Source organism: Ictalurus furcatus, chromosome 17 (assembly GCF_023375685.1).
Source record: "Ictalurus furcatus strain D&B chromosome 17, Billie_1.0, whole genome shotgun sequence".
NCBI classification, from domain to species: domain Eukaryota; kingdom Metazoa; phylum Chordata; class Actinopteri; order Siluriformes; family Ictaluridae; genus Ictalurus; species Ictalurus furcatus.
Genome location: NC_071271.1, coordinates 19,519,334 through 19,538,407, shown reverse-complemented (window position 1 = coordinate 19,538,407; position 19,074 = coordinate 19,519,334).

The following is a 19,074-nucleotide window of genomic DNA, read 5'->3' as shown; positions in this document are numbered from 1 at the left end:
AGGTTACAGTCTGCATGAACTTTCATGTGTTCTCCTCCTGTTTGTGTAAATTTCATCCAGATTCTCAGATTTCCTGAAAACGTTTTTTTAGGACGTAATACAAAAATGGCATTACTCAAACAAAACTCAGAGGTACCCAGAAAACACACTGAATATTCTAGTAACCAAAAGGGACAAACTATAATTGACTTTGTTCCACACAGACATAATAATAATCATAATTTTTTTTTTTATATATATGTTGAGGTGAAAATCCGGTGTGATTGCTGCTTTAAACAGAACAACATTACGCTAATATCTAGAAACACCGCAAGACTGTGTTATAAACGTGATCCAACCTGTCAGTCATCTTCCGTTTGAAAAGAGGAAAATTGTTTAACATTAGCATATTGGAGTCTTTGTAAGTCGCGTTTAAGCCTTTTGTAAGACCTAAATTGCTTTTCCTCTCTGACAGCACCATGGCCAGATAGCGCTGCGCTTCCTTGCTCATCTTTAAGCCTCTCGCCATCACACAGCATGCTCCAGACTTGCTGATTAAACACCACAACACGGAGCCACGATCCTGCGCTCATGTACCATTACACAATTTCCGACTTATTTCCATACAAACACAGACGAGCCTCTCCTGCACTCTTATAGAGTGGGAATGAGTTAGAGAAAGAGAGGTGGTGAGAAATAAAGAAAAAACAGATAGTGTGATTAAGTGATAGTGACTTGCTTTAGTTCACACAGAGGTTAGCTGCCAGCAGGCAGGAGGCTATGATTAGCTTCATGTGTGAGAGTCTGTGTGTATGTGTGTATATGTGTGTGTGTGTGTGTAGGAGTGAAGCAGAGCTCTCTCCAGGCAGCACAAGGCTTCGTTATGGTTATGGTGCTGTCCTGTGCAGAGGGAAACAGGCTCTGTTCCCCATTCGCCCATAAACAGGCAGAGCAGGGAAACGCAGCAATCCAGCATTGGCCATTAATGTCACCATAATGCTGTAGCACTTCTGCTGCAAACGGCCAAAAGCTAATTGGATCTTTAAAATATTTACTCAAGACCTGTGTACACTTTCACTTACATGCTTTTGCTTGGTGGAAAAACAGAAATGTAGAAATGTGGGCAGTAGTAACTCAGTGCTTAATGGAATATTTCAGCATTTTGCAACCTAATCTCTGTAAACTGCAAGACTTTCAACCCATTTCCCAGTGCTGAAAAAGCACCTAAAATATAAAACAACAACTTTTACACACTAACAACAAGGGTTTTGCCACAAGACAGCTATAACAGCATGTATTCCCAAAGCTGTGCTCTTGTATCTCTACTTTGCTTGTTTTTCATTTGGAAAACTTTGGAACTAAAATTAATTAACGACCTTGAATGACTCAGATATAAACAGTTTACTGGTTAGCTAGTAGCAAAAAGGGTAAATAAAATTATGCCTGATGTACGACTAATATGGATCTCTATGTGTTTTTTTTTTTATAGCAAGAGTGTAATGGTAAAGGAGGATGACAGTGGCAGAAAATTTTTTACAGAATTTGCCAGGTAGTTCAATTTAATCACCCCAAATTTATTTATGCATATGTTGATCCCAATTCCATCATGCAATTTATGAGAATAGAATACTTTTGAACTGCGTGTTCTGTGAGGAGTAACCTGTCACATAAATTGTTGTGTTGACATAATAAAATGAGATGCTGCGCATGAAAGTTTCAGTTGAGAAAAAAAAAAAAAAAAAAAAAAAAAAAAAAAAAAAAACCAGTTTCGCTGATCCAGAGTGCCAAAATTTGCATGGAGAAAGTGAGGATCAGCTTTCCACGTTAGAAAGACATGTCAAAACTAAAAATATCAGAATTTTCAAACAATCCTCATCTCTGTCGAGCACCAACGCTGATGGCACACCTACACTTGCAATCAAAATTATTCAACCCCCATTGCAAATCAGGTTTACTGTCAAAATTTACAGACTTTCAGTTGTTTGCAATGAACAAATCAAATAAAAGCAATTGAAATAGTTCAACACAATGAATGCTTCAAGTGGTTTCCCAAAATTCAACTGAAAATGCAACTTATAATGACTTCTCTAGTGCCAAAATGATTCAACCCCTTCATGGAAAGCATCTTTAGTACTTAGTAGAGCACCCTTTTGCTGTTATGACCTGCTACAAATGAGATGCATAGCCAGACACCAGCTTCTGGCAGTGTTCCTGAGGTATCTTAGCCCATTCCTCATGAACAATGGCCTCCAGTTCAGTAATATTCTTGGGTTTGCGTGCTGCAACCGCCTTCTTCAAATCCCACCAGAGATTTCTATGGGGTTCAGATGACTGTGATGGCCCTGTACAATCTTCCAGGACTTCTTTTGCAACCAAGCCTTGGTGGAATTTGAGGTATGCTTGGGATCATTTTCCTGTTGGAAAGTCCAATGACCCAAGCTTCAGCTTCCTTACAGACGGCATGACGTTTTCTCCTAGGATTTCTTGATACTACAATGAATCCATCTTGCCTTCCACACACTGCAGGTTTCCAGTGGCAGAGGATGCAAAGCAGCCCCAGAGCATCACTGAGCCACCACCATGCTTGACTGTGGACAGAGTGTTCTTTCTTCATTCTTCTTGCTCCAGACATACTGCTGATCCATCGTGCTGAAAAGTTCAAGTTTTGATTCATTGCTCTACAGGACAGAATCCCAAAACTTCTGTGACTTATTTATATGATTTTGAGCTGACTTTTCTTTTGCTTTTGGGTCAGTAGTGGTGTACATCTTGGAGTTCTGGCATGGAAACCTTCTGCGTTTAGTATGCCCCTTAATGTGCTCACTGAAACCTCAGTGCCTGTTTCCACCAAGTCTTGCTCCAGGTATTTTGCAGTCACTCAAGGGTTTTTCACAACCTGCCTTCTCAAAAATCTGGTTGCAGCCACTGATAGCTTCCTTTTTTGACCTCATCCAGGTATTTCGTATATTTTATGCCCCTAGACAGTTCAGGTTTTTCATGTCTTCCAGATCAAACATACCTGGTGCAACTAATGAAGCCCTTGATTAGTTGCATCAGGTGTGCTTGAGACAACACCTGTTTTGCATATTTGTGCTGTTGTGAGGGATTCTATTCAGGGGGTTGAATAATTTTAAAACTGGATAAATCATTATCATTATCTGGATAAATCATTAAAGTTGCATTTTCATTTGAATTTGGGGAAACCACTTGAAGCATTCGTTGTGTTGAATTATTTCAATTGCTTTTGTTTGATTTGTTCATTGCAAACAGCTGAAAGTCTGTAAATTTTGACAATAAACCTGATTTGCAATGAGGGTTGAATAATTTTGATGGTACATGGCTTATGCAGGAACATGTCCCTAATCAATACTACTAAGACTTCCACATTAAAAGTGGATGGATTTTAAAGTCACAAAAGGCACAAATTAATGGAGATTTATTGTGTAGGTGAGATTTAAGACACAGCTGTATTATATTAGCTCGCACCTCACACATTGCTGATGCGCGTGGGAAGCTTGGGATTGATGGCAGGAGATATGTCTTTGCTGGGACTTTTCAAACACCATGTGTGGGAGTTCTTCTTAACTTGTTGAAAATGTACACAATGAGTCATTCACTGCCACCTTAAGGTGACCTTGGAGTTCATAAAGTTCGGATTCCACATGTTTTACTTGTGAGCTAAACTCAGTCTCGAGGAAGTGCAGTTGGTGCTACATGATTGACACTGTGGTAAAACTGTTGTTGGCATACTTTAGATCAGGAGTATTCATCTCAAATTTTTTTGATGGTCCAGCTACATAAAATTACTTCCATACAAAGCTCTGTTTAAGCAACTAACATGACTGACCAATGTTATCATCCATCCATCCATTTTCCATACTTCTTCTCCTACACAGGGTTGCAGTGGAGTCTAGAGCCTATCTCAGGGAACTCGTTGCATAAGGGACATTCTGGACAGGATTCCGATCCATCGCAGGGCACAATTGCACACACATTGACACACTACAGACACTCTGGAAATGCCAGTCATCCTACGACTTGTGTCTTTGGACTGGCGAAGAAAATCCGAGTAGCCAGAGGAAACCCCCGAAGCACAGGGAAAACATGCAAACCCCCAACCACTAAGCTACTGTGACCCCCAGAAGTTATCATTTAATGTTTTAACCATTAGTTTATGGCAAGTACTTATATTTTGTGGCACGCTGGCACTACATGTTACCACTTTTGACTAGCGCTATGAACTTGCAAAAACACATTCTCCTCTGTCCAAACATCTTCCAGTTTTCAGCAACTTTTTTTAATAAGCCATGTTGTCAAATTCCTAATCAGACCAGAGAGTAAGTGGGAGAATAATTAAAAAAAAGCTATGAAAGTTTCTGCTACTGAAGTCGCAATGATTTGTATTTAGAAAACTAGAATCACTAATTGTTGTTGTTTTTTTTTTGTTTGTTTTTTTTTTTTTTTTAAATATGTTGAAGGGTTCTGCTGCAGTATTTTTGAGTTATTTGTTCAGTGCGTTGAAATACTTTGCTGGGTCCACATCCATAATGCGGTCCACCAGTTGGCAACCCTGCTATAGTTACAATGTTTTGAAAAATTTAATTCTGAAAAAATTGTTCTATGAGAAATTTTAGACAAATTATTTTGACAATTTCCCACTTACCACAAATATATTCAATCAGGCAAGATATTTTTGGTTTGAAGGGTTGTGCACTAAAAATGTCTGGACTTACAGATAACATTTAAGGTATGTGGGGAAACTCAAGAAACATACATTGTCCTTTATAAGCAGCTTTCTTTATGCAGCTTAAGCATCAAGTCTCCAAGCTGTTAAAGTTTGAAAAGTAATGCTGTGTAGCTCTCTTTACACACTCCTGTAGTCTTTAGTCATTGATGTCATTGAGTCCTCTTTTTTCCCAGCTCCCAATGTGTCACACATTCCTGCCTCACACACATGCAAATACCCATGCCCTTTTGTTCCAAATGATTTCTGAAGAGCTCTTTATGGTGCACAGAGACTCTACTGGACTGTTTTAAGGATTTACAAAGCATTGATTTATATTGACTGACAATGTTCCAGTATAGGGCATGCTAGGCAGTCATATCCATTCCATTTGTGTGTGTTTTGTATGCAGAAGGTCAGAAGTAATTGCCATGATCCATAGATAGAGCCTTTTCATGTGTTTACTTAAAAATAATTGATATACATTGCATATAATATGGGACATGTTTATTTATTTATTTATTTATTTTCCAAGTGCAGCGATTTACTATGTGACAGAAACACATCCTTAAAAGAAATACATATCTTGGCTGAAATAGCTTTGGGTATTTTATATAATTCCATTATTACTCATACCATTATGTATGTCTATATAGATAGAGTTTGATTTTTTCCTTCCATTATCTTTAGGAATTTTGGGTGATGCAACTTGTTAAAACTGGACAGGTCAAGACTGGAAAAAAGATCAGGCAACATTTTTCCAGAGTTTTATGAATACAACCCAACTGTTCAAATATTAGGCTCATTATTTAAATGTGTACAGTATGAATCTGGCTATTTCTTGAAGCCAGTGAGCTTTTTATTCCTGATCTTTGCACAGACATGGGCCTACTCATGTCACGAGTGGGCTGAGATGGATGCAGATGCAGTTAGAGTATTTATTGAAAGGTAGTCAGAGGAATCCAAAACACTAAAAAAAAAAATCAAGGTCACAGAACAAGCTATGGTCAGGACATCAGCAAACAGCATACACTCGAGGCCTGTTTCATGAAGCCGGTTTAGGTGGCTACCCAGGTAAGTTTGAATTTAGTTTGAGCAATCTCTCTTTTTTTGGTCTCAACAAGGTGAATTGTTTTTTATCGGGTTTCATCGCCATGGTAATTTAAGCTACACGGCTAACATGCGCCAGAGCAGATTTAATTCTGGACCAATCAGCTGTCAGCAAAGTGATCTAAATCTGACACATTAAAGTTAACCCTTTAGTGTTTGTAGCAAAGGCTTCACTGTTTGTGGAGCTCAGAGCGCAAATGATAAGAAGTGCACTTTAAAGGAAAATTATTTTTAAGGACAGACACAATCCCCTGGCTTTTCCCGATGACCATCTGTATGAAAGAGATGGTATAGTTTATCTCTGCCAGCTTCTTGAGCCGCACATTAAAAATCTGACACACTGAAGCCACGCTCTTACTGTACTGCACACTGTATGTATTGCTTTTCTTTGCAAGTGGTACATATTTGCATGCAGTGGCATTATTCCTGTCCTAATATATTTTCACAAATTTATTTATTTATTTTATTAAAATGTTATACAATTTTTTAAAAACATTTATATAAAATGAAATTAGGGTGCACAGTGGCTTAGTGGTTAGCATGTTCGCCTCACACCTCCGGGGTTGGGGGTTTGATTCCGGCCACTGCCCTGTGTGTGTAGAGTTTGCATGTTCTCCCCATGTTGCGGGGGTTTCCTCTGGGTACTCCAGTTTCCTCCCCCAGTCCAAAGACATGCATGGTAGGCTGATTGGCATGTCCAAAGTGTCCATAGTGTGTGAATGTGTATGTGATTGTGCCCTGCAATAGATTGGCACCCGATCCAGGGTATACCCCACCTTGTGCCCCACACTCCCTGGGATAGGCTCCAAGTTCCCTGTGACCCAGTAGAATAAGCGGTATAGAAAATGGATGGATGGATTTTAAATGAAATTACATGAAATATGTTGGGGTTGTATGAATTGTTCTCAAAAGTAAACTTACACATGGCTGTTTGCTGCAAACGTCTGACTTTTATGTGCACATGCACGCTGAATAAGCCTTCATTCAGGGTTAAAACCTGGGTTGACTAATAAAGTTGGTAATCAGCATCATGAAACCAGTTAATTAACCCGAGTTGGATTTGTTTGGTTTTGTCAACTCAAAACTTACTCTGTAACTCTGAGTTTGTTCAACTCGCTTTGTGAAACAGGCCTCTGGAGATATCAAGATATGAAAATCAATAAACATCCAATGTCAAACCTAGAATAGGGCTCACAGCAGCAACAATCTTAGTAAGTTCAGATACATGATACAACGAACGTACTGTGACATTCTCTTTTATGCTGTGGGATGACTGGGGACAGGTGAGTGTGATCGGAAGTTCAGTGATTGGGAATGAGTTAGTGATAGTGGGTTCTGGGAAGTGTAGTCCGAGGAGGCCATGTTTGTAAACTGCTGTGTGTTCTGGGAAGTTGAGTTTATTGATTGAGTTGACCGGACAACTTGTTTCTGAGATAATATTTGCTTAAACTCATTTAATTCAAATAACCAGTCAAAAATACTAATAAGTAGAAGAACTCAGTAATAAAAATATAACAGTTGTAACACTAACAAAATTACCAAAACCCACTTTAAGAATCACTGATATGTAATCTAAGCTCATTATAACCAATCAGGTTCCTCTGTGTGTATCAACCCCAGTGAAGGATGTGTGGCTTCTGACAGTGAAGGAGATGCAGTCAATTTCAGTTAAGGACATGAAGTCTCACACCACAAAGCGAGAAATGTTTCTTTCATTTACTGTAAATAGCATGGTCTGTGCAAGACTGTATGCATTTTTATCAGTATCAAAACAGCGATAAATCATATAGTATTGAATGCTTTGCTGCCTAAATGAATCTTTCATATATCGTATCATTAATCATGTATCATCTCAGAAGGAGCGATACACACGCCTGCCATAAGCCATTAGCTATGGTGTATCAGTGGAGCAATATCCCACTCCATGATCTGCATTCATTCCTATAGGCCTCCTGTGATCTGAAGCATGAAAAAGAGAGAAAGTGAGGGATCCTGCTGAGAGACCAGATAAGAGGAATGGACACCTGCTAGCTTCACTCCGTTCCTTCCTCATGCTAGTCTAATGATGGCTGTAGTCACCAATATAATTGAGGTCGAATGCATACATGTGTTGGATTAAAATAGCACTTGCTGACATCCATCCAAGCAGATGGAAGACTAATATTCATTTAACTGCTAAACATTTTCACATCCCCAGTGTCCATGATTGTGTCATTTATCTTCAGTAACCAATTTATCTACGTGGATTTATTAATCTGCTTTTATTCCATTTAGTACACCCATGACCTTTGACCCATGTACTCCCATATCCCGTATGAAATATATGGTGTCACAGCTCAAATTAAGCTAATTTCTGATGTTGGGCTCTGCTTTACTAGTTTTTATATTTTATTTTTTTCTTGGTATTGCAGACAGAAAGACATGACTATATTCACATTCACGACTGTATCAGCAGATGTATTTTGTGTGTATCCTGTTTTGCACTGTGCTTTTCACACTCCTGTGTGAGTTTAAACAGTGCATCAGCAGATGTGTGGCCTCTGTTTTGCAATGTTATTCATAGTTCGGTTCCCCTGCCGTGCAGAACTAAAGTAGAGATGTATTGCCCTGTGGATCCGTTTCAGCCATTAGCTCTGAACACAGCAGCTGTTAGCAGGCAACGGATGCAGGATCACAGGGAGTAAGCACATAGACACACACTCACACACACGCGCACACACACACACACACACACACACACACACACATGCACAGACACACACACACACACACACAGAAAATCTCCCTTATGTTCAATGCAGTAACATTCGACTGCTTTTGGCCTGGAGCTACGCCTCATGTCCCAATTACTATTCGTAGCCGAATCAATCATGAGTGCACTTCAGTGACAGAGTGTGATTCTATCGCTCGATCCACAAACAAAAAAAACACACAGGTGATGAAGTGTGTTTAGCGTGTCACTATCTTAATTGTTTTAAATAGTGTGGATCCTAATTAACACATGCAAACTAAGCCTAATTGCCCACTACTAATGGGCCATGGGCTTATCTCAACATTTATCATAGCTTCTGCTTAATAGTGAAAAAAGGCTTTAAGTGCACTTGATTGATGCTGCTGTTAGAAAGAAACACAAATGCATGGAAAATGTGCCATAATGAAAATTAAATGAAAGTAATTAAATGTGACTTTTTAGATATCTCCAGTGTATTGAATATAATTACTTCGAAAACTTTCCATATACAGTAAGTTACTAGCTTATTAGATACTCCTACCTCGTATCTATCTCACGGGCTCTTGTATCAGTTCCAACTACCATATAAATGCATTTTACAGGTGTATATTTATAGACTGTAGCACATCTGTTTCAAAGTTTGTCAATGTAAACCTTACCCTTAAAAAATAAAAGATGAAAAAAAAACATTCTTTCCTTGACACTTACGGCTATATTTAACTTGGTGGATTCTTAAGGTCTTTCAGGTGTCAAATATGACAGTTAACCACCTGTGTGATCACTAAAGTTATTTATTTAAAAAAATATATATTTAATATATATTTTTTATTTATCTAACATGGTCAATACAGGCAAACATTGTCACATGCAATGCGCAGATGTAATGTACACAGCACTTCTAGCTATAGTTAATTTGCAGCTCCTGCCCCTAGTTAGCTTTTACTAACTTGGATACCTGTTCTTGGTAAAACCTGATGTGGTCTGTTGTAGAAAATCCACCTCAAGGTTCAACATGTTATGAAATGCTTCTTAGTTCACCACATTTATAAGGAGTGGTGTATCTGATGTGTTCAATTTCACAAAGCCAATATTGCACTCATATTAAAAGCCTTGAGTTCTGTTTGTATTCTTAATTCTGCTGGTAGAGCACTATATGCCTTTAACTGTACATGATGTCTGACCAAAGGCTGTTCTGCATACTAGTCCACAGGTGCCACTTCCTACTTCTCTAGTAGCGGCGCCATTAAAACTGTGCTCTGTGATTGATTTGACTGAGGATTTCTGCAGTTAAAATCATTTTTATGAATGATAAATTTCTGACATTTTCCAAATAATGTTTTCATATTTCAAAGCGATGCTATCTCACTGACTTCTCAAAACTTGTTTGTATAATGACATTACAGGGTTTATTCTTAATGATGAAGCCTGGCCCCAGGCATTCCAGTTAACAATAACATCCACAAAACTTGATATTCTTCCAGACTGCATAATTTATACAATCCTAATTTATATTCATTCAAGTCTCTTTGATTATTATATATGTATAAATATATGTGACTGCAAGTGTCCTTAACATTAACAGCATTGTATCTTTTCCCAAAAACAATCTATATAATGTAATATGTACATGAATATCTTACACAGTGTCACGATTTCATATTTATACTGAGCTTGAGTGGTCATTTTCATATATATTTTTTCTCTAGTGGATCATCAGTAGCACAGAAATGACAATGACATGGTTGTGTCCATGGCACATTACACACCTAGTTTGTTACCGTCTACTGTATCAGCTAGATTTCAAACAGTAAATGGTAAATGGCGCACTTACATAGTGCTTTTATCCAAAGCGCTTTACACTGTGTCTCATTCACCCATTCTCACACACACACACACACACACACACACACACACACACACACACACACACACACACACACACACACATGGTAGCAGAGCTGCCCTGCAAGGTGCTAACTTGCTATCGGGAGCAACTTGGGGTTCAGTATCTTGCCCAAGGACACTTCGGCATGTGGAGTCATGTGGGCCGGTAATCGTGCCGCCAACCCTATGATTAGTGGACAACCCGCTCTACCACCTGAACCACAGACGCCACAATAGAAAGCTATGAGCCAAAAACATCAGTGGTGATAATAACTACAACAATACAACACTATAACAATACACACATTGTACAATATAATAAACTTCTGGATGGAAGACTGCTTAGTCACTTCAGTATTTTATTCTGAAGCTTTAGGCAAAGGGAAATAGGAACACTGTATAGCATAGGTAGGTAGTAAATATTGCAGCACAGTACACAAAGTTTCAGGAGAAATCGTTTTAGAGATCACATTTTCTGCTACAGCTACATTTTCTAATGCGTTTTACACAATATTTATGGGTCAGTAGGTATCAGGTGTTTCATAGCATAGTTTTGTGATTAGCATTCCTCCACGTAACAAGCGGCACCATTGTTTGTTCCCAGCAGGGGCTCCTTCCCAAAATTAAGCTCATCAGTGAGTAAACAGGCATGAAGTTGCTTGAACAAGACTTCCCCGAACACTGTGAGTTCACTTCCTTTTCTCCTTCTCTCTCTTTCTCTTTCTGTATTGTCATCCTTTTTTAAAGGGTTCAATATTTTCCCTCAAGTGAGTCAGTACTTTTGTTGCTGCCATTCAAGGATGGATGACGAAGCGGTCATTGTTTTATCAACAGCTACAATTTTGTATAATAATTCTCGCCCCATCTCCAGCTTACCCAGGCTCTCCACATCTTAATCACACGGCTAGTCATTGTTGAACAGAAGCTTATTCTCCCTCCTCTCAATTTCTTTACTGAAGAAAGACAAATGTTTTTTTGTTTTTTTTTTAAATCAGTCATCTTTTCCTTAAACCTTTGCATTAAGCACAGTTATTTCAGTACAAAATAACTCTTGGCTGCTTGCTGCACTTGAGGATGGAAAGGATCAAGGTTTGCTGGGATTACGATTTGAGTTGATGATTGATTTGATGTTTAAAATGTCACTGTATTGTTGGCAGAGGTTGTTTTTTGTTGTTATTATAATAGTTGTTCCTGTGAATCATTTGATTAGGATATTTATTCAAACATGGTGCTTCAATTATCAATGGCTATGACAAATATCAGAGTATGTTCCATCAAAAGTTCAACTATGGGAAACTTTTTCAGCTCTGGTGAACTGCTAAACTCAGATTCAACTTTTCAAATGAACAATGGAGCATCATTTTCATGCGTTTGTATGTTTGAATGTGTGTTGCATAGCCCTGCTACCCAACTGAAATAGATGCTACATTCCAATACCCAAAGAGCACACACACATCTAGCCAACGCTGGCACATTACATCTCAACGATGCCAAATGCAGCTTGTTTGCTAATTGGGAAAATGTCGGCACAACCTAATTTTTTATTACTTTTAATGCATGCAGACCTCTCAAGTCTCATGTACTGGCCGTGAGACCCAAGCATTGGGGCCAGATTTCATAGACTCATGCCAAATCTTTCAAAATCTCATGCACTACAAATCCACTGAATTACTTACAGTAGATTACATGATGAAAACACTGAAACTGGACAGTTGAGGACTTTTGAGGACTTTTTTGCTCCTTCCCTTATTGAAAGCATAATTCACAGGCTCCATTTGAACACCAATGAATGTATAGTCTGGAATAAACCACTTTAGTATCACTAATAATAGTATACATGTTCCCAATTTTCTTGTCACGATACCCCATCACACCACCAGTTGGTATGATTGTCCCTAACCTTTCATTCCGAGCCTGACCTCATCATCCACTTAAGCCTCTGTTTCCCCTTCATACTATTATCTGCATCTAAGCACAGAGCTAAGAGGCTCATCGATGACACAAAGCCGTGTTACCGCCATGCAGCAGCACTATTATCACTCACGCTCTCCAATCTCCATGGTTTACATGTTCCTCGTCTGTGAGGCTGGACCAGTGCAGCTGCTCATGAAGTGTGTGTTGGGACAAGCTCATCACATCATGGCACACACTCCAGCTGCTCACGAAGTGTGTGTTCAGGAGCTCATCACAGCATAGGTCAGGTTTGGAGTCAGGGGTGACAGGTGTGTTCTATCGGACAAAATGAATACTCACAAGACATAATGACTAACCAACCCCCCTGCAATGATGTTACATTGCTTCAACACACACACATACATACACACACACACACACACACAGGGCTGAAGGAAGAGATCTGAAGTGATGAGAGGAGGATGCACCAACCCCCACACCCATTTTTTAATATTGCCATATCAGCAGATGATTGACAGTTCCCATGGAGACAAGGGGTCTCTGGAGGGGTGGCTCGGTTACCTTAGCAGCATCTTATTAAAGCGATAACAGGGACATTCCTATACTGCTCTCTCTCTCTCTCTCTCTCTCTCTCTCTCTTTCTCTCTCTCACACACACAATCTGTCTATATCTGTCCCCACAGATTCAGTCCCTTTCCCCTGCTTTTTTCTCCCCTCCACATTTTCTCCTTTCTGTCTCTGTACTTTCTTTCTCTCACTTTTTCTCTTCCTTTTCTTTTCATTTTCTCTCTGCCTCTCCTTTCTCTATACATTGTTCACTTTATCCATCTCTCCTTCTCCAGGTTCCCTCTCTCAAACATTTATCCTCTTATTTTGTCACTCATCCTCTCTTCTTTTCCCTTTTCTCTGTTATTTTTGGTTCCATTCTCTCTCTCTTGTACCCTTCTTTCTCTCAGGTATTTCTTCCTGTCCTTCTCTCCATTACCTTACTTTCTCTCTCTTTACTCTTATTTTGATCTCTTTTTTCCCCCTCCATACCTTGTACATCTCTCTCTCTCTCTCTCTCTCTCTCTCTCTCTCTCTCTCTCTCTCTCTCTCTCTCCCTTGTCTCTCAGTATAATCAGTGTTGCCAGGTGTGTGGTTTTCACAAAGAACTGGGATACTGCTGTTTTTTTTTCATTCATTCTAAGGGATGTGACAAAATGCATAATAATAAAATGAATTTAGTATCTTGGAGGAAGAACCGTTTAGGCAAACTATGTTATAATAATGCTTGGGCACTGGGTGCAGATCTGGCATCCCAAATCATGGCACAAACATCAGGTACCCATACATCACTCTGCACATTTTACTACATTAAGTCTACATTAAGTCAGGTTTTGTGATGCACCTCCACATGGATGTACATCTGGCCTTTTATATCTTTCTCTGTGTCTTTATTTTAGGTTAGCAGAATGTTTTCTAAATGTTGCAGACTTACAAACTCGAATTTCAAGAACATTCAATACATAAAGTAATCTGAGAATTTTTTTTTTTCATTTTTTTTTTAATATAAATGAATGTAATTTTTTGTGTGTACCTGAAAGGTTCTGTGAGAAACATTTTTTTTTACATTGTGAAGCAAAACATTATTGCAGCAGAACATTATTTCTGTAATGTTAAAACCTAACATTCTAAGAACCTGCTATATATGTGTACTGAATGTTCTAATATCATTCTCTTCTTTTTCCTCTCCGTCCTGCCACACTCCCTCTTGCTCTCTTTCTCTCTTTACCTCCATTTCTTTCTATTTCAGTCTGGTGTCTATTCTATCTGCTTTTTTTCTCTCTTTTTTTACTCTGTCCAGTCACAGCTTCTCTACTCCCCCACTTCTGTGTGCGCGCGCGCGCGCGTGTGTGTGTGTGTGTGTGTATGTCTATGTGTGTACACAGTATATTCTGAGTGTAATGGGAGGTTGTGAGTGTATCAGTCTCTCCTGCACTAAGTAAACAGATAAGGTCAGCTCTGAGCGTGGCGATACAACACCTGCCGTATCGCGTCTCACACAGAATGTTGTTATTTTTTCCAATCCTCTGCGTGCTGGGCTCTAACACCCTTCAGATATCCGCACGCAAATACGAATAATCACGCGGTTAGATGCTGGCAGAGCTCGCCTCCAACGTTCTCTCGACACTTGTAAAAAGTGTAGAGTGAGCACGCCGGCATGGCCCGCTAACCCGCCTTCAGTCGATACGCGCCGAGAGGAGGAGGAGGGAATGAGGAGGAGAGGAGAAGCTCCAGGTCCCACAGGCCCCCGAGAGCTAAAGGATGGATAGACTCATAAACTCCAACACATGCTCGCCTGCCAAACACCTTATCCTCCCGCTCGGCCCACAGATACCAGCTAGGCACGTGATTTAAACCTCCCTGATCACAGCATGAGAGTAATACCAGCTAAATCCTGCCCTCTGCCACGGAGGCGCGCAAGAAAGCCAGCAGCATAATGTTTTTATTGGTTTAATAATGCGTGTATGCCACTGGGCGCCCGAATCCTGTCACACCACGGCTTAAGGCACAGAGACGCCTGTTTCAGGAGGATGCAGAACACAGAGTGCCAAAGCCAGAGCTGTATTTTAGTACAAACACGCAACATGACAAATCACAACTCATCAGTCATACTGATTCTTCTCTCTCTCTCTCTTTATATATATATTTCACTCTCTGAGTTATTCACTCTTGCTCTTTTAAGGAATAGTTCAGGGGGGAAATCTAATTTGCACAATTTCCCTCTTAGCCCAAAGGTAGTCAATCAGCCAAGACACATTTGTTTCCTTACTTTTGCACTGCAACTAAGAGGCTAATGTAGTTTACAAATAACGATATGAAATAAAGGTAGTGTGTCTCACCCAAAATCTTTATGCATAAATAGATATAAAAAAATTCACAAACATGCATCAAGAAACATCCACAATTACCTTAGATAGATAGATAGACAGATAGATAGATAGATAGAGAGAGAGAGAGAGAGAGAGAGAGAGAGAGATCCAGAGGATATTTTATATCCAGATATATAAAAATTCACAAACATGCATCAAGAAACATCCACAATTACCTTAGATAGATAGATAGATAGATAGATAGATAGATAGAGAGAGAGATCCAGAGGGGAATTGTAGTGCAGTTGTTCAATAACCACTTTATCTTAGTCATGGTCGCAGTGAATACAGAGACTATCCTGGGAATGCTGGGTGTGAAGCTGGGATACACCCTGGATGGTATGCCAGTTCAATTCAATTCAATTCAATTTTATTTGTATAGCGCTTTTTACAATAGACAATGTCTCAAAGCAGCTTTACAGAAATAGTCCATCCAAGTCCACCATGCGCACACTGATTCACACCTGGGAGCAATTTAGAGTTGCTAGTCGATCTACTGGTATGTTTTGAGAGGAAACCAGAGAACCCAGTGGAAACCCACGTGGTAATAACATGCAAAACTCTGCACAAGCAGTAACCCAAGCTCAGGATCGAACCGAGGATCCTGAAGATATGAAGTGGTGATGCATGGTGGTCCATTTAACTTCTTTTGTGCATGTAAAAACATTACAATAAACAACCAGTCTGAGAGAGTCTAAGTAAGGTGCTTTCACCTTGATGGGTTATTTTTTTCTACCCAAACGCTGGGTTGAGCCTTTTGGGTCATTTAATTGGGTTATTTTCTCAGGCTTGGGTAGTTTCTTGTAACTTAACTGCTGGGTAGTGGCTGGGTCATTTTAAACATGTTTAGTTTACTCAGACTTTTCTCTCGTACGGTACATACTGGTATACTCAACACCTACTAGTGCCACCCACAGGACATGTGGTGACATCACATCTCACTCTCTTTTAAAAAAATTGTACTTAGTATTCACTTATGTTCTGTACAATGACCAAATGCTCTTTTTTTTTTTTTTTACAATGACAGTGCACAACAGTACCAACATTTCAAACATGAACTTAACATTCTATCCTGAATTCAACAAACACACAACATGTATTACGAAGATCACTTTACTCTATATGCATTTGTCTCCTTATCACTCACCCATGTAAAGTACAATTCACATGATATCAATGAAACATTTTCAATTCATAACACAGTCTCGAGCCCATATTGGTGCTCATCTAACTCTAACCTGTTTTTCAGGCTGAGTCACTGGTATGGGTTGCATTGAATTCTTTCCATCCTTTGCCTTCCAGGAAATCTGTTAGCAATGCGTGCTTAGAGTACGGTTAAAACATTTGACCTCTCCGTTGGCATGAGTAAATACACAGGTGACGTCTGATGCATAATTCCTCAGTTTCACAAAAACAATCTCAAACTCACATGACATGAATTGAGAGCCGTGATCTGAAATAAGTTCCTTCGGGTTACCTTCACGGCTGAACACAGTCGACAGAAACTGTATGACAGCTGAATAGTTTATTTGAGGCATGAAAGCAATCTCTAGCCACTTACTAAAGTAGTCCACTAAAGTTACAGCAAAACGACAAAGGGCTTTGTCAAAGGGCCCCACAATGTCGATAGCAAGTTTATCCCATGCGCCATCTGGAAGGGGTACGGGCTGGAGTGGCAATGTGCGAACGACCGCTGACTTGTAATGCACAATTTGATGGCTGCCTCAACCTGGGCACCCATACCTGGCCACCAATACAGTTCTTTGCTTGGTTCTGACTATGCCTGGATGTGTATCGTGAGCCAAGGCAATGAACTGTGCATGCAAAGTCTCTGGTACTAAAAGTCTATGTGTGCATCTTACCACGCAATCATCCTAAAGAGAAAGTTCATGTTGGATTCTGTAGTATGATAACCGATCAGATCCTAGGCCTTTAGGGGATTTTGGCCATTTGGTCATCAGTAAGTCACGTAGTTCACAATATATTCGGCAGGCAGCCCCTGCTGCCCTGAATTCATCAGTTGTAACAAGCAATCAGCTGTAACATTTTCATGTCCAGGTTTGTACTGGATGTTGTAGTCAAAAGTCATCAACCTAGCTCACCACGGAGCAATCTGAAGTCCTACTTGTCCCTCAAAGTGCAGTAGTGTTATGAGTGGGCTGTACATAACATAAAACGTCACCCCCGCAGGTAAGGTCTCCATTTCTCCATTGCCCACACACAGCCTAATGCTTCCTTCTCAATTGTGGAGTACTTGCGTTCTGCCTGTGTCAGGGTGCGTGATGCAAAAGCAACAGTGTTTTCAGACCAGTCCGGGTGCATTTGGGTTAGAACGGCACCCAGACTGTAATTAGAAGCATCAGTTGTAACAATAGTGTGTTGCTCAGGGTTCAAAAAGTGTCAGTGCAGACCACGATTGGCGAGACCCATTCTGATGATTCAATAGGTTCTAACACATTCTGCTGAATTAGACACTTTAATACTTGTGTACTGGTTTAATTCTGCAGTACTGGTTTCACGTCGGCACAAACTTTGACTAGGTGCATGAATCCTCGTGTGAAACCCAGTTTCTTAGGTTTTGTACTAGCGTCAGCTGAGTTTATCGTGCAGAATAGTGATGTTACAATATGGCCATCTAACAACTTCAGTTCTAATGCAGAAAACAAGTCTTGTCCAAACACCAGAGTGCCAGAGTTTACAACGAACAATTCTGCTGTAGCACGCCGCTTACCATATATGATCTTCCATGCATCCCATTACAGGCATGGCATGTTCACCATAGCTCACTAAGTTCACATTCACTTTCGAGAGGATAGCGGTAGGAAAATACTAAGTGCACACTAACATTGGAATAATTAAAACTGCTGAACCCGTATCCAGCATTAACTCCATGTTCCATATTGTTCCACGTGTGCTAATTTGAATAGAACACATTATCTTGCTTGAGTCACAATAAGGGATTTCTACAGTACGCACAGTCACATCAGGAATTGAAATCTCACTTACGTGTCCATGGCACACTTTGGCGAAATTTCCTCTCTTCTTACATGCATTACAGATGCATTACAGATGCTTTTTTAGCAGGTCATTTTTGGAAGTTGTCAGTATGCTGTTTGGAACCACACCTGTAACACATTTTCCCTTAGAAAATTGAGCATGTTTGTGGGCTTCCGATAGCTCTTGGTCCATGGCCAAGACATAATTTTAGAAAACACGAATCCATGCTTTAAATGGCATCAGTGGCTCTCCTACATTTTATAGAAAGGGTGTGGGCTGACTTAAAGTACACGGCCAATATGTTATGCCTGTGTAAAGATGCAAACAACACACAGGTAACTCATGAACACGCTTAGTTTACGCAGACTTTTCTCTCTCTTTCTTGTATGGTACACTCAACACCTATTAGTGCCACCCACACACTGTTAGATTTATTTGGAGGAACACACTCAGAAAGGATGTGTTAATATCCAACACACTTTTTGTGTTATTACTATTTCAGCACATGTTGGGTTAAATTATCCAATAAACGTGTTAAAAAAAAAGAAGGAAAAAAATAAATCACACGAATGACCAACACAGCATGTGTTAAATTATTGTCAATCACGTTGCGGACTGTGCTGCTGACGTTATCATTCAAACCTAAACTCGCCTTAAAGTGAATAGTTTGTTTATTTTGTGAGCACTTTAGTAGAATTTTAGCATACAAACAAATTGCATAGTAGGGTAATTGTAGGGAAAAAGTATAAACAACACATCTCTGTGTTATTTTATGTTATTCTTTAACACATCTTTGTGTGGAAATGTTTAACACACAGCAT